The sequence below is a fragment of the Eucalyptus grandis genome, chromosome 9, assembly GCF_016545825.1.
Source record: "Eucalyptus grandis isolate ANBG69807.140 chromosome 9, ASM1654582v1, whole genome shotgun sequence".
Taxonomy (NCBI): Eukaryota; Viridiplantae; Streptophyta; class Magnoliopsida; order Myrtales; family Myrtaceae; genus Eucalyptus; species Eucalyptus grandis.
In genome coordinates this window covers 8,464,259-8,476,513 of record NC_052620.1, presented here as the reverse complement: position 1 = coordinate 8,476,513, position 12,255 = coordinate 8,464,259, and the positions used below count along the sequence as shown (strand labels likewise).

The following is a 12,255-nucleotide window of genomic DNA, read 5'->3' as shown; positions in this document are numbered from 1 at the left end:
TTATTATTATTATTATTATTATTATTATTATTATTATTATTATTATTATTATTATTTTTCATTCTAGTTATTGACATGTGAAATGGGTGAAGAAAATTAGAGTAAAATCAAAGCATTTGCGACATCTCCCTCCCACTCTCACTTTTTCTAAAAGATAAAATAGGATTCGATACAATACAATAAGTAAAGGCAGATTAAAGAAAGGAGGAAAAAATAAATAAATAAATTAGCTTCAACCTTGAAGAAATTTGGCATTACTAAATTCCATTTAGAATAACGTTAGGAGAATAAAAATGTGTCTGGGGCAAATCTACAAGACCATTTTAATGAAAGACTGCACGTGACTTCAGTTTGATGTTTCACCTTCTTTTTTTTTTCTTTTTTTTTAATTTCTTTTTTCTTCTTCCCTTTTTCGTGGAAAGCGCGGGAGCTGGCCGGATAACATCACTTGAAAGCAGCGACAAGTCAGGCCGCGACAAAGTCGTATTTTTATCAAGTCATATGTAGTTTTATATTCTTTCCCAATTCTTTCCCTAGAGAACATTAGGAAATTCGATTTCTCAAGGCGTTCGAAGTTATCATGCAATTTCTTCCGTTTTGGCATATTGTCTTGGATAAATCGTCGCATGCGAATGGGCTCTGGTCAAATCTCAAAGAGCAGAAATCCGCGTTGAATAGTAGTACATTCAATACGTATGACTAGAATGATATAACATGTAGTGTCTCTTTGGACATTACAAATACCAACAAAGAGCCTAAGACTGTGGCATATTCTAATACCGACTTCTTCTTCTTCTTCTTCTTCTTCTTCTTCTTCTTCTTCTTCTTCTTCTTCTTCTTCTTCTTCTTGCATCTTGTTGTTTTGGTGGATAGTCGCTACACAAACTACATCCGTTCGATCGATTTCCTACACGTGGTGTGTCGTGCGCACGGTTTTGATTCCAGTAAGAGTTGAAGATGAGTCGGTTAGTCGCATGGTTGCTATGTGTTTTCGCGGTGATGGTGTCGGCGGAGGCTGGAGTCCGTGCTACAAGTGGGATGTGAAGTACGAGTTTAAGTCGCCGGATTGCTACAAGAAGCTGGCCATCACCATTAACAGAAAGACCTCGGGCCCAACCATTCTAGCACGGCAGGGAGACACCGTCATCGTGGAAGTTACCAATGGGTTGGTGACAGAGAATCTTGCGATCCATTGGCACAGAATCCGGCAGGTATATAGCTATGGCGTCGAAAACTATGTCGAAACTATGTTATGAAAGTGTCGATCTAGTGTTTGATAAAGATTGCTATAAGAAGTTTATAGAGACAATGATTTTGGGTGAGATTGAAAGTGCAGATTAGAAGTCCATGGAGCGATAGAACAGAGGGTGTGACTCAGTGCCACATTTTGCGTGGAGACAACTTTACCTATCGTTTTATCGTTGATTGAGTGAGTCCTTATAGACAATGCAAATATTATCTTTCACCTATGTTCATGTGGCCTCTGCTTAATCAAAAGTTCATGTGAATTTCATGTGAACCACACCTCATCCGATAATTCGTGGGAATTGGTCTTATATATGCCAGGCATAGCCAGATACTTTTTTTTTTTGGTAAAAGGTAAGAAAGCATAGCCTGATACTTTCATCACTCAAATTTACCAAACGGCACTTGTTCATACATAGATCCGAGAGAGATGATCAAACTTTCATCTTGCAAGGCCAGTTTAGATGACATTATAATTTTGCCCTATGTAGCCTGGAACATACTTGTACCACGCCCATTACGGGATGCAAAGAGAGGCTGGACTATACGGGTCGATCCGGGTTTTGCTGCCGGATGGCGTGGCCGAGCCGTTCACTTACGACTACGACAGGAGCATCATCCTCAACGACTGGTACCACGCCAGCACTTACGAACAAGCTGCTGGTTTATCCTCCATTCCCTTCGTTTGGGTTGAGGAGCCTCAGGTAATAAACTTCATTTGATTTCCTCAACTATGGAAAAACAACACCATTTTCACTCATTTGTAATCTTTTTTCTTTTCTTTTCTTTTTTTAACTCATTCTTTTTGCTTTAATTACAGTCACTACTAATTCAAGGGAAGGGCAAGTTCGATTGCTCCAAATTGGCCACTCCAAGCTCAGATCCAACGGCTTGTAACACAACCAATCCTGAATGTTCGCCATACGTGATGACGGTTGTCCCAGGTAAAACATACCGTCTCAGAATTTCAAGTGTGACGGCTCTATCGGCTCTCGGCTTTCAAACTGAGGTAAGCTTTCATCACCTATGAATTATTCCTTCAGTTTCACCTTTTGTTTTTATCGCCTCCTCTAATAACCTCAAAGTCTCAAAGATTAAAAATCTTCATTGTGGATTACAAGAGAAAGTGTTAAATTATGCTGTGATGTTGTATACTAGAATCTCTATTGATAAATTAAATATTAAATCACATCTTTCTCTAATAGCTCACACTTTGATAGTTGTTTGTGATGATCCCACAAAATTTTATATTATATTAGAGCCGAAGTATCTTAAGTTTAATTCTTTCCAGGCCCTACTTACCTCCTCAATGAAATGCTTCCAAGCTTAGTATCAAGTAAAAAAACCAGATTAACCGTGAAGTAGAATGATATAATATTTAACTATTAAATCACTCTTTCTTCTAATAACTTAAACTTTTTAGAGCAGTTGATCGTGGTTGATCGTGGTATGACAAAATTTCACATTTATAATGACCTTACACAGTTTGGTTTCATTCAACTTAATAAGTTCAGCTTTTTTATTGGGATATTTGAAATTTTCAATAGACTAAAGTTCACGGAACGGTGACAAAACGTTAAATTGACAATTTGGCATATATATATATATATAGTCGGTCGCGCCGAATTGGTTGGAGTCAACGAGAGGGAGGGAGGCCAAGATACGAGAAGAAGTCGTAAACAGCAATCTTGATGTAGGTCAATTATTAATGAGTTTCCACTTGCCGAGCAAATAAGAGTTTCCCCTCTTACCAAAAAAAGGTCGAACAACGCTGTATGCACTTTACGTTCATACACATTTTTTTTCGGGAGATATTATTTGATTTTCTTTTATATAAAACTAAAATTTAAAATGCTTCTTGGATATAACATTGCAAGACTAGTACGTTAATATTTACTACTTGGATTATGTGACGAATTTCACTTTATTTTGCAGGGTCACAACATGACTATAGTTGAAGCGGACGGGCACTATGTGGAGCCGATCGTGGTCCAAAATCTGTTCATCTACTCGGGCGAGACATACTCCGTCTTGATCAAAATTGACCAAGAACCCTCGAGAAATTACTGGATCACGACCAACATTGTGGGCCGGGATGCCACGGCCACGACCCCTCCTGGTCTAGCCATCCTCAATTACTACCCGAACCACCCTAAGAGGGTGCCCCCCACAGATCCACCCGCCGGCCCGATCTGGAATGACACCGCGCCACGACTGGCACAGAGCGTGGCGATCAAAGCCCGCCAAGGATACGTCCACACTCCACCGCCAAAATCGGACCGAGTGATTGTGCTCCTCAACACACAGAACAAGATTGACGGTTATACCCGTTGGTCTGTGAACAACGTGTCGTTCACACTCCCGCATACACCATACTTGACCGCCCTCAAGGAGAATCTCCACCATGTGTTCGATCAGCACCCACCGCCCGATCGGCTACACGACTTCGCGACTTATGACATCTACCGCGTTGTGAACAACACCAATGCCACCTCCAGCAACGCAATCTATAGACTAAAGTTCAACTCCACAGTGGACATCATCCTGCAAAATGCAAACACCATGACCGTAAACAACAGCGAGACGCACCCGTGGCACCTCCACGGCCACGATTTCTGGGTCCTTGGGTACGGGACAGGGAAATTTGATGCCGAAAATGACCCGAAAAAGTACAATTTGGCGAACCCGATCATGAAGAACACGGTCGCAGTCCACCCCTGAGATTTGTGGCGGATAACCCGGGCGTTTGGGCGTTCCATTGCCATATAGAGTCTCATTTCTATATGGGCATGGGCGTGGTGTTTGAAGAAGGTGTCGAGAAGGTCGGCAAGTTGCCTTCAGAGATCATGGGATGTGGTGAAACAAAAGCCTTCAAGAGACCATAACTTAATCATTCATTACTTATTTATGTACCGAGAGGATTCATTTGTTATACAAAAAATTAAAATATCTCTAAATTCGAGAAGACATGTACAAGTACAACTTGTGACGTGGATACTAACAATCTTAGACTTTGCTTGGCACGGAAGATTAGTGATGCAGGACAAGATTCTCAAGGCCCAAACCTTTTTGTTTGAAAAATAATCTTTGGATTTATGTAAGCTTTTTTAGAGGATATTCAGTAGGTTTGTTTATTGCTGTATGGTTGCTTCAATTGTACCTCTTTCAAATTGTTTGCCTCTTAGATACAAGACTTGGACAGTAATTGCATTCAGATTTGTGATCCGTATTAATTTGACTTTGGATTTTGCTTATTGTCGTTTTCTGACTTGATTCTAATTCCCATTTCTTTCGTTTCTTTTTTCTTTGACCGAATTCGAAGAATAGTGCTATTTCCACCCCTTATATAACTAAATCCTTCCAATTTTCATCAAAAAGGCAAAAGTACCCTCTATCATTTAATTGCAATTTAAATTAGTGGTCCCAAATTTATTTACTGTGTTTTTTTAAAGTATTTCTATATCTATGTAAAATCTACTTACCATGATTAAGAATTTCATATATTTAGTTTTTTGTTTATTGAAGATTGTCCATAAATATTAAAGGAACTATGCTTTTTTATGGTTACATATTACTTCCACAAATATTTTTTTTGTCAAAAAGACAAATTTTCAAGAAATCTAGTTCTTTTTTGCATAGTAGATCAAATTTATTGTTAAGTAGGTAAAATATTATTAACCCAAAACATTGCATAAAGGAAGAAATATTATCATTTGTATCATTGTATCAAATTTATTGTTAAGTAGGTAAAATATTATTAACCCAAAACATTGCATAAAGGAAGAAATATTATCATTTGTATCATTGTATCAAATTTATTGTTAAGTAGGAACTATGTTTTTTTTTTTTTATTGTGGCGGCGTTTTTTGTCTTTTGTGAACTGGTAAAAGTCTCCCGTGTGCGGAATTTCCAAAAATATTATCATTTGTATCATTTATTAATAATGAATAAATTAAAAATATTCTCATTATTCATAAAAATATTTAGATATAAATTACTATTAATAATGAAAAATTATTGACTAATTATTTCATAGGACGTGACTAATTATTTTTAAGAAAATATTTTATAAATTATTTATTTTTCATCAAACAAAAAGTACCCAAAAAACTGAATATATGCCTTGCGAAATTTTTTCCCAACGTCCTTTTCTAGATTGCATGCTCAATGAAGCCTTGAGAATCATAAAATAATCCACCCTGCCATCAATTCTCTTGACTTTCTTATTTGTTTTCCTTTTCTCTCATTTTTGACATTCAAGGGATATACTAATCCACTTATATTGAAATATTTTCTCCCTCTTATTCCCTCGATTGTGAGAATGTATAAAACTCTCTCCTTCAATTATGCAACACTCTCACATTCATCTAAGTAGTGGTGAATACGGTTTTATAATAGAACTAGCAGGATATGCAGGTAGATTATAGGTTTCAAAAATGAATCGACCTATTCTGACGAGTAGGTTTGAGTTTTTAGGTGGAACTTGGACCTAGAACAAATCCTTGTATTTTCGTTGTTTCATGTTTTTGCACAATCCTATAATATGAAACCACTAGTCTAAACTTTCATCTTTAGTTATATCCAACTTTTACTTTGTTAATATTTTATATTCTTCGTGTGTCTAAATATTATTTGAAGTGGATCATAGCAAATGATAGTCAGTAGAGGTGCTAATTCACTGTAATCATTTAATTAATAATATAGGTGGAACACCTTAGAACTTTTAATAGGGTAGATTTTAGGTTTCAAAAATTAGAGAACTTGTTCTGATTGGTAGATTTGGAACTTGGACAAAACCTAAAACTACTTGGTTAATTGCCTACTTCAAATATCTCAAAAATCAATTTTCTCTTTCCTCTTGAAATCTTGGCCGAATCTACTCAATTCCTTCTTTATTAAATTTTCCTTCTTTTCCTCAACAATAAGAATCAATTATTCTCTTTCTATATATTTTTTCTTTTCAAATAGCCATGTGACCAAAAGATTTTTATTATATTGCTTCTCAAATTTGCCTCAATATCCCTTACTTTGAATGTTAAAATATGTCTCGAGTTTGAGTTCAATGCGAAATTCCGAATATTCCAAATTGGATATGCTGCGAACGTTCGAAAATGAGCAAAGAAGACCCAAAGATCAACTTTCCAAAATTCCGAATCTGCGTTGAAGAGTTTGGTCGCTAAATAGAAAAGTCCAACTTTGACTAAGACTTGGATTTTGTTTAAAATATATAGAGATATTTTTGGCTCAAGATAGGAAACATAATCCTATGAGAAGTCGGCAAAAGAATAAAGGTCTCACTTATATATATAATGAAGAATTGGTCTTGAAGCGCCATCGTCGAGTGCTTGGGAGGGATTTTTCTTTATCGTTCTTGTTCATGAATTACATCTAAGAAAATTTAGTGTTCAAGCCAATTAAATCTTGTGGTAAAATTTGCGTGTAATTCCTTCATGAGATTGAGAGATTATTTCTTGAGAAATTTCGGGGCTAAACATTGCGTACGTTATTGGGTGTAATTGGAGCTTAGAAAACACTAAGAGAGTGTTTGAATAACTCTAGTGTGTAATTTCCTTGTATCGCTTGATCTATAGTGAAATTCGTCGCTGCTCTCCCCGTGGACGTAGGTCCTTACGACCGAACCACATAAATCTGGTGTCTGATTTATTTTCTTCTTATTTCTATATTATTGTTTGATCGCTCGCCTTATCGCAACAATGGATATCAAAGCCAAACTTTGGCTAAGTTGAAGCAAATCGATGGTGACAGAAGAAGTAAAAGTGAGAATCGACAAATTTAATGGGAAATATTTTAGTTTATGGAAGATGCAGATTGAAGATTATCTTTACAAAATGAAACTACACTTACCCCTGTCTGGGGAGAAATTAGAGTTGATGAAGCAAGCTGGTTGGATTTGCTAGATAGACGAGTAATGGGTGTTATTCAGCTGACATTGGCTCGTAATGTCGCGTTTAGCATCATGAAGGAGAAGACCACTTCTAATTTGATGCAAACCCTATCGGATATGTATGAGAAGCCCTCTGTGATCAACAAAGTCTATTTGATGCGACGTCAATTTAATTTTAAGATAAGCAAATATGCGTTAGTTGCATATTATATCAATGAATTCAATGTGATTGTTAGTCAATTGAATTCAGTTGAGATTGACTTTGAAAATGAGGTACGTGCTTTGATTCTATTATCCTCATTACCTAATAGTTGGAGTATTACTGTTACTGCTGTTAGTAATTCCTCTGGGTCAACAAGTTTGACGGTTGATGGGATTCGAGATTTGATTCCAAGTGAGGATATCTGTAGAGAAGAATTTGGTGAACTTGTATCTGTTGTTTTAGTAGGTCAAAATAAAGGAAGATCTATAACACGTGTAGACAAAAGTAGTACGAATATAAAATGGCGTAGTCAGTCTAGGACTAGTGATGTTGTCTATTGTAGCTGTGGCAAGAGGGGGCATCTTAGAAGAAATTGCCTTAAGTTGAAGAATAAGAAGGGTAAGGGAATTATAGTTGATTATGTAGATAATGTTGCAACTATAGCAGATAATGTCGATTATGTCTTGTCTGTCACTAATTATTCATCGTTTGATGGATGGAATATGGATTCCAGTTATTCTTTTCATGTCACGCCAAATAGATTTTGGTTTACTAGTTCAACGCATGGATAATAGTAAAGTGCAGTTGGGGAACAATGTTGAATGCAATGTCATCAGTGTTGGCAATGTTAGAATCAGAATGCGTGATGGTATTATGAGGACATTGACTAGAGTAAAGCATGTTCCAGAGTTGAAGAATAACTTAATTTCCTTGAGTGCCCTAGATTCAGTTGGGTATTGATATATTTTAGAATGTTGAATTGTGAAATTTCTAAGCCAAGTCTATTTTAGAATCTACAATATTTTATAAAATTAGTTTATGTAAACTAATATCAAAAGAGCCATGGTTGCTTACACATTCAGTGGTTATGATAGTGTTATTCTACATAAACTGAATCTATGTAACAACCTCTTGAGAAAGTTGAAAAAAGTAATAAATAGCTTCTTTAGCCCTTTTGATGGCCACACACCGAAAAAGTCATGCATAGACCATATCATCTCAACGAAGAACTTCTAGAGAGAGTTGAAAAAAAAAAAACAAATAGCTTCCCTAGCCCTTTCAATTCCCACACTTTGAAAAAGAGAACAACAAAAATAAACGAGGAACAATAAAAAGACACAAGAATTTTACATGATTTGATTCGAAAATTAGTACCTATTCCAAGGAGAGAGCTATTAGCAAATAATCTATTATAATTAGTCAAACTTATAATCGCTCACACACTGAAGTATTTTACACATCTAAATTACATCCCAACCTTTTCACTTATAAATAAAAATGTTGGGATAAAGACAGTAAAAGTATAATAATTTTTATATAGAGCTCACTTAAGTATTATAATTTCTTTTGCTCACTTAAGTACCACATCTGTCACGCCCCGATCCTCGGGGATGCGCCCATTCTTTTACTAGGTTGATTTTAAAGTGCAATATCCCAGGACTATGTATCACCAACCCTTTCATTTTATTACGCATGCGGAAGCAGTTTCATTTTATTACGCATGCGGAAGCAATTATAAATCCCCAAACAATAAAACGATTGGATAGAAAAGCAAGGCCATACTTTTCATATTGAAATCCACAACCATACTTTTATACAGAGCATAATTCGAAGAGCTTCACAAAACTATTCACAACTTTTTAGTCTCATTTTATCCACACATATACAGGGTTCACAAAAGAGGATGTGATCTCAATCCTCATCCGGATCGTACTCAAGATCAAACTAATCCTCCTTCAATTCTTCTCCACTCAGCTCGTTTCTTTTAAACGCTTCATCATCTTCTTTAAGCTCATCCTCGGCTCCAGATACCGGCTCATCCTCATGTGAGCTAGGGGCCTGAAATATTATCCCACAATTGAGATGAGACTCTATCTTAGCAAGTTCTACCCTCTAAGACCCAATTAGTAAACTACTATGCTATGGGCTACCTAAATACGCACAGGTCAGAGGACTTACCTTGGCCTTAGATTTCACCTACAAGTCAATACAATTTAATATCGACACCCATTTAAACCATATGGATCGTACTATCGATCAATTGAACTAGTCAATTACATCCACAAGATCACTTCCGGTCATTTCTATTGTTCCAACTCAACTCCCAAATATGAATCAAAGTTCTTATGACACAACTTATGTATAGGTGGTAATCACAACCCCACCAAGCAACTTTCTTAGATTTAGTGGCTTAACGGTCCCACTCAACCCTTTCAAGATTCATTGGCTTTACGGTCCCACTCGACCCTTTCAAGATCCAATGGCTTTATGGTCCCACCCGACCCTTTCAAGATCCAATTTAGGAATGAATCTTAAAATCACTCATAAATTACTTTAGCACCAAATAAAGCTCAAATAAATAAACGGACTGCACCACGACAATTAGCACGAAATTTCGGTCACCGGCCATCCCAGTTGAATTTCCGGAAAATAAATAAATTAAATAATTAATTTCGAAATTCATTAAATAAATACTAAAAATCCAATTTATGTTCGTCTTGCCTAATTGAAGCCCTCTAAGGGTCAGAAAAAAAATCCCGAGATATATTCAATAAATAGTAGACTATGTCTATTTGCTAATTGCACAATCAAAATGTTTAATATGCATCACAATTAACTAATAATCACTAATCTACTCTAATCTAACCATATAATCCTACATAATTAACACTAATCAACCCCTATGCATAATTAGCAAACTAAGCAGGAATTAGTGAGATTACTCACCGGAATTTAGCGCAAAACGTATCAATCCGACGGGGACAACAAGAGGATTGATTCTTCCTAAAGTAAGTCCCAGGTTCGGGGCTCGGAAACAACCCAAAACAGCCCACAAACCCGTTGGAAACCCACTTGGTGGGGTGACTGGATTGGCTGGAAAAAGCCACAAAATAGCAGCAAACCACTTTAGCTAGGGCGGCCAAGCTCGGGGGAAGGCAGGTGGTGATTCGGCGGGGCTGGACAATGGCCGAAGGTGGCCGGACAGAGTTGGACGGAGGCAAGTGAAGGCTGAGGACGCACGGCGAGGCAGTGAGAGGCGCGGCCAAGCATGGCTGCAGGCATGCACGCGCGAGGAAGGGCGACTGGTGACGACGGCAGCTCCGGCTCCAGGCAGCGTCAGCTGCTACTTCTGCTCCGGTGTCCTCCCAGATCTGCTGGGACGTCGAGCAGTGGACAAAGGGGGAGAAAGAAGACGTCGACGGCGGCTGAGGCGAGTGAGGGAGAGGCGGAGGGCGAACAGTGAGCGGCAGAGTGCATGAGTGACGTGCGGGTGGCGATGCCCAAGCAGCGACGATGAGCTTCTCCAGTTTTCTTCCCTCGGTGACAATTGTCTCTGTTTCTACTTCGGTCTTCGTTCGAACAAGAGGGGGAGAGAGAGAAGAAGAGATCAGAGAGAGGAGAAGAGATAAGGGAGGTTGAAAAGTCAAAAAGTAAAAAGGAGAAAGGGAGAAGCAAAGTTGGAATCAGCAAGGAGGGGGGAAATTCCGCAAGAGGGGGAAAGGAAGAGAGAGAGAGAGAGAGAGAGAGAGAGAGAGTCACCAAGTGGGGTAAGGGAAAAAGAGAAAAAGGAAATAAAAGGAACAAAGGCTACATTTGGCAACCACTTTGCCAAGGATCTTTAGGGGTCTAAAGGCCTTTGGGCCAAATAGAGAGTGTTTGGCAAAAAACTTTTAATGCCCATTGCACAAATGCTAGCCTTTTGAAGGCTAAAAGCCCAAGGCAGCCGGCTGCCTTGGCTTTCAAGCATTCTTAGTAAGCAACAGTGAATCTTTAAAAAAAATTCGTTATTCCTTTTTTACTCTTAAAATTTTACTAGAATTCCAAGTGTGGCCCTTTAAAAAAAAACACTAACTCTTCTTTTCCAAGCAATTCTCGACTCTTCAGATACACCGCTTCCCTTCCCTTCTGCGTTGCTCTTCTCGACTCTTCAGATACGCCGCTTCCCTTCCCTTATGCTTTGCTTGTCTCAATTCTTCATATCTCTCTCTTGCCACTTCACATCTTACCCCTCCGGTCGTCAAAGCTCACATCTGCAGTCATTTGTCGAAGCTCACCTCTCAGATCGGTCACCGAAGCTCACCTATTCGGTCACCGAAGCTCCAGTGGATACTGTTCGCCCAGGCCTTCATTCATCGCCATTGCGTTGCTTGCCATCGCCTAGGCCTAGTCCCACGGCTTGACTCCCGCACCTGCTAGTGACGGTGAGCGCCCCCTCTCTCTCTCTCTCTCTCTTTTGTGTCTCTCGCATTTGGCTTTCATTGTAAATGACTTATCTGCTAGCAAATGGGCAAATTGGGAATGTGGGTGCTAGAATCGAGAGATTTTGAACTCAATAGAAGCGCAATTCGATCACTGTGACATCGACATTATGCGAATTTCTGCAAATTACCTGAACTTTTCAGCATCGGGACGAACAATAAACAAGCTTGAAGGACGTCAGTGCATTGAAGCCTGCGTTATGATGGGCGGTGGCGAGTTTCGCCACACGATTGCTATCTGCTTGCTCTGTTTTGGGGATTCTCTGGAAGCGAATCAAGACATACGAATGGGATGACTACAATTTAAGCAGCCTTGGTTTTTGGTGGATTAGAATCAAGCAGCTCTAATTGCAAAGAGTTATTGTTAATTTTTATTTTGACGATTTAGATGTAGATTGAACAAAATTTGACTTGATTTGAGTGCTTAACTAAACCACCTTTTATTTGGGGAAATGGGTGACCACTGTCATGTATGAGATTAGGCATGGAGGAGATGGCTATATTTCAAAAACGAATTTTTATTTTTCCACAAGGAAAATATGTTGTGCTAGACTTATGTACGCAAGCATCAGATATATTCTTTTAAGGAAGATATGATTTGATTTGGGGTGTGTTTGTTGCATTGAAAGTATTTTTTTTTAGAA

At 38.2% G+C, this 12,255-nt stretch overlaps 1 pseudogene; it reads left to right on the top strand.

The window, feature by feature from the left end:
* The first annotated feature begins 957 nt into the window (after nucleotides 1–957).
* Nucleotides 958–4,130, top strand: LOC104420221 (annotated as a pseudogene).
* The last annotated feature ends 8,125 nt before the right edge of the window (nucleotides 4,131–12,255 follow it).